Source organism: Stomoxys calcitrans, chromosome 3, assembly GCF_963082655.1.
Source record: "Stomoxys calcitrans chromosome 3, idStoCalc2.1, whole genome shotgun sequence".
Taxonomy (NCBI): Eukaryota; Metazoa; Arthropoda; class Insecta; order Diptera; family Muscidae; genus Stomoxys; species Stomoxys calcitrans.
Genome location: NC_081554.1, coordinates 146,690,004 through 146,695,492, shown reverse-complemented (window position 1 = coordinate 146,695,492; position 5,489 = coordinate 146,690,004).

Genomic DNA, 5,489 nt, shown 5'->3' with positions numbered 1-5,489 from the left:
CGATAGCGTTAATGACGCCGCCAAGATAAAAAGCGTTTCTCTCTAAAACCCATGTCCAAACTGAAACTTAAGTAGACATGGGAGTGGCAACAGATTCAACGTAGGACATGTTGAGGCTTTTGATAAAAACGCATTTTCCACAGGATATGACGGGACTCACGGAGAGGTTGTGCATAAAATAGAAGAATCCTTCTGCGCTAAAACGTACACCTTGGCGGTAGGCACTGACATCGAGAGAACTTTAAGAATGTGCGGACCTACAAACTGATCCAATCCACAGACCAATACCGGGTGGACCCGGTCCTTAGAGACTGGATAAACCATATGCTTAGGAATAGGTGGATAATTTGTGTGTCTCATGGCATAAATATAAGGGAAAAAGTGGCACAAGGCACGCCACAGAGGGCAATTTATCGCAACTCCTATGGGTGACCACCATAAATTACCTATTACGGATGCTGACTGAGGAGGTATTTGAACCCGTGTGCTACGCAGATGATATTACAATAGTTCTAGGGGGTAAGATTCCGAACCAGCTATGCAGAAGAGCCGAAGAGGTCTTGCATATGGATATGACTGGTTAGACCCAGAGGTCTCAATGTTAACCCAGAGAAGACTGAAATATGCCTGTTCACAAGGAAGATGGAGGTGGACCAATTTAACACACTACGTTTTCTCAATAAGACTTACTTTGGCATAGGCGGAGCGATAAGGACCACGCTTACTTTGGCACTGGAGACTATTTTAGATATCCAACCCATTGACATACAGATTAAGTGTGAGGCAGCCACTGCGACTATGGGACTTAAGGCGATGGGAGAATGGATCGAGGATGGGAGCAGTTCATACCATCGCTGTATAATCGAGGCAACGATAGAAAACCTGGAAGGAAGGGAAGACGTTCCTGATCGGATACCTGAGATGAACCTTGAGGTCGAGTGCCATTGGAACAGTTTTGGATTGACGGATCCCTAGTATTGCCATCTGGAAGATCATGTTACACGGATGGATCAAAGCTAGAGGATAGTGTGGGCCTGGGGGTCAATATTGAGAATCCAGGGACTGAGATCTGTTTTAGACTGCCTGACCATAATACGGTCCTCCAGGCGGAGATCCAGGCGATCATGGAAAACGTGAAGTGGTGTGGTGCTAAGGTAAGGTCACGAACAGTCTTGCAGTGCAAGAAGGAGATTAACGCCTTCACTGAGGATGGCAAAATTGGCATCGTTTAGGTGCCGGTCCATAACGGAATAAGAGGGAATGAAAGAGCAGATGATTTGGCTGTGAAGGCCAGACGACTGCAGTCAATAAACTTGGTTAACCCGAAGCCTTTCGGGTCGACACAGTCCGAGATAAGGACTTGGTCGTGGGTGGAACAGCGAAACAGTCGGTAGGACGGCAAAAATCGTATGGAGGGATCCAGATCGTGAGAAGACGAGGCTATTACTGAGAGGAAGTACGAAGGAGGTCAGTATAGCTATTGGCATTATGACGGGACACATAGGACTACGAGCTCACTAATGCACAATCGGTGCGGTAAGTGATAGCAGGTGTAGGGTATGCGGGAAAGATGATGAGACGTTGGAGCATTTCCTTTGTCATTGCCCGGCTTTCGCTTCTAACAGATACCGCCACTTAGGTGAGGACACTATACCGAACATGAACCAACTTAGGGAAGTAGCACGGAAAACAATTAAGGATTTTGTAAGTAGCACGGAATTCCTAACTTAGATTTTCTTTTTCGAGGTTACTTTATTTTGTATTTAGAGCGCACAACAAGCCGATTACTGGCTTAGGTCCATAGTGGCATGGAGCGGATATATATCTGCACCCTTTTTTCAACATAACCTAACCTGATCGTTTTGACTTTCTAAACCGATCTAGCTCCAATTAAACCGTTCTCCCGATTTTAGATCTTGAGCCTGTTTTGACAGAAATTTCACAAGTAAAGTACGAATGTTCCCTTCAACTAAGATCATTTTACGAAAACTTTAAGTAGAATCCATGTTGGAGGGTTCCAAGATTCGGCTCGGCCAAACCTAGCACGCTTTAACTTGTTTTTCTCATATTTTTCGTCTACTTTAACTTCGTTGTTAGTTTTTTGAAATGGGTGTAATCTTATTTCAAAGCTGATCATCATTCATTAAATTCAATTAAAACTCTGTCGATGTTTTGCATATTTTCCTCTATTCGATTTTTCCTTATTTTTTACCACCGTCACAACAGCCTTCGCTCCAGCAGCTTGCCAGCGTTATTAACCACTTTACCCAGTTATTTTTCGCGATTTTGTTAAAAGTTTTTTTGTGCTTTGTTTGTTTGCCATAGTCATTCTTGTGGAGCGTGTTGCAGAAACACGTTGCAAGCCAAACTTCATTTCGAATGCATTCATTTGAAGTGTTAAACATTTTTTGCGTTGTTGTTTTATTTGCTGAACAAAACAACAACACCATCTACAAAAGCAGCAGCTGCTGCCTTCGCACAAAAGGGCTTTAATTCAGTTCTGAACAGAAAATAAAAAAAGAAAATAAACAAAACAAAATAATAATGAATGAATTGGTAACGCAAAGAAGATCCGCAGATTATTTTGGTTTAACTCGTTACCAAATGCTGCTGATGATGTTGGAAGCCTTTCGTGCCACCATAAAAAACCATTGCGCTCCTTTTGTTTTCCGGTATTGCTTTGCCTTTGTTTCCGGTAAATTTAAACAAATTTCCTGTTTTTATTTTTGCTTTTGCTGGCCAAAGTGGGAAAGCGAGTGTGAAGCTAAGGGTTTGGTTTGTTTTACGCATTTTATGCAGAATTTTATAACTTTTAGCATAACAATTGTAAAACTTAAATTGCTTAATTATTTACTCTAGATTCAGATTTTCTCCCACTCAGTTAGTTATTCTCAAACAAACGAAAAGGGTAGCCTTTGTTAGCATTGTTAACTTTTTGCGGGAAGAGAAGGCCTGCTAGAGACACAAAATCGGTATGAATGATTACCATGAGGTATTGCAATTTTCCCACAAATATTCCATTAAGGAATAAAGGACAAACTTCTCACATATCAATGAGTGCCATAAATTTTTTTTCACAAATTGTTGCCAGTATAAGCAGGTGATAACCAATTCAGAAAATGCTTCTCGGGTGTTCTCCGCAGGATTCGAACACATACTTATGGCGTCATAGACAAAAATGGTAACCTCTGCGCCATGGTCAGCGCTATTTGGCTCATATAAATAAAAAACAAGTAAAGAAAGGCGAAAGTCGGGCGGAGCCGTCTATACACTACCCTACAGCTACCCGATCTATATCTAATTCTGAGCCGATTTTGATTGACTTCATCGAAGATTTTCAGAAGGGTTACAATACAATCCGTATCAAATTTCGGGAAAATCTGACCAAAATTGTAATAACTACTGCTCTGTAAGAGATTTGCTCTTTGTGATGAATATTGAAGCTAAATAAATATAAACAAAATTTTGATAAATTTTCTTCTGAACACATAACTAATTTAATTTTATCTAAAGACAAAATTTCAATGAAAATATTTGACATTTTCTCTTCAGATATTAATCTGTCCTATGCCACAATGGACAAACACCTAGGCCAGTAATCGGCTTATTGTGCGAATCGAGAGACCGCATGCTAAATTTAAGCCAAATCGGACAAAAACTGCGGCTTGAAAGGGCTGAAGAAGTCAAATCAGGAGATCGGTTTATATGGGAGCTATATCAAAATCTTATCCGATATGGCCCCTTTGGAATCTCCGACAACCTATATCAATATAAAGTATCTGTATTTAATTTAAAGAGGCTAACTTTACGCGTTCGACCGCTATCGTGATTTCGACATATTGACTCAGATCGTCGAGACGATCAAGAATATGTAAACTTTATGGGGTCTAAGAAAAATATTTCGAGGTGTTTTAAAACGGAATGACTAGATTAGTATATCCTCATCCTATGGTGATGTCTATAAATATTTCTTGGATTTAATATTTTCATGAAATATTCTCAACACAAACCAGTAAAAGTGTGCTAATTCGACCGGGTCGAATCTTGGGAACCCACCACCATGGATTCTTCTAAAAATGTATGCAAAATAAATTTAGTTGAAAGGCATAATTTTCTAAATTAAAGCTTCTAGGAAGTGAGCAATGATGACCGAGAGATCGCTTTCGTGATTTCGACAGACGGACGGATGGACATCTCTGGATATAAAAATATGTTTATATAAAATTTTTCCCACAAAATTTTACCAGTCAAATACCCAAAGTGTTGACAAAACAATTTGGAAATTTCCTCAATTGGGAAATGTTTTCAATAAGATAAAATTTATATTATACGCAATTAGTCAGCATTATTTTTTGGTTCCAACGAATTCTTTGGTTTTTCTTCCAAAATTAGCAAAATATAGGAGCAATAGTCATATTGAGTAATAGTTGCATGCAATTTTTACCCTATCTTTTTATCAAAAAATATAGATTTTAATGAAATTCGGAAGAGAACTTAAGTACAGTATGCTCAAATGACGTTTCATATATAAAAATTTGCCATTTGTATACCCTCCACCATAGGATGGGGATATACTAATTTCGTATTTCTGTTTGTAACTCCTTGAAATATTCGTGAAGACTCCATAAAGTATATATATTCTTGATCATCATGACATTTTAAGTCGATATTGCCATGTCCGTCTGTCGAAAAAACGCAAACTTTTGAAGGAGTAAAGCTAGGCGCTTGAAATTTTGCACAAATACTTCTTAGTAGCGTAGATCGAATAGGATTGTTAATGGGTCAAATTGATCTGTATTTTTATATAGCTGCCATATAAAACGATCTTGGATCTTGACTTCTTGAGCCTCAATAGGGTGCAATTCTTATCCGAATTAGTTGAAATTTTACATGACGTATATTGTTGTGACTTCCAAAAACTGTGCCGAATATAGTTTTGATCGGTTCATAACCTGATATTTTTGCCACATAAACCAATCTGGGACTTGATTTTTTGAGCCTCTAGAGGGCGGAATTTTAATCCGATTTGGCTGAAATTTTGTAAAACGGCTTCTCCCATGACACCTGACCTCCAACATACGTGTCAAATATGGTCTAAATCGATATATAACCTGATATAGCTCCCATATAGATTTTACTTCTTAAGCCATTAATGGGTGCAATTCTTATTCGAATTGGCAAAAATTTTACACAATGACTTCTACTATGGTTTACAGCATTTAATTTAATTATGGTCCGAATCGGCCCATAACTTGATTTAGCTCAAATAGCATACCAATTCTTTTCTTTTATACTTTGTTGGCCGAAAAAAGATAGCGGGAAAAGAACTCGATAAATACGATCCATGGTGAACGGTTTATAATATTCGGCTCGGCCGAAAGTTTTTTCAAGTTTTTTTTTTTTTGAAATATATATATATTTTGCAAATTTTGGAAAAATCGGACAATAAATGCGCCTTTTATGGGCCCAAGATTTTAAATCGAGAGATC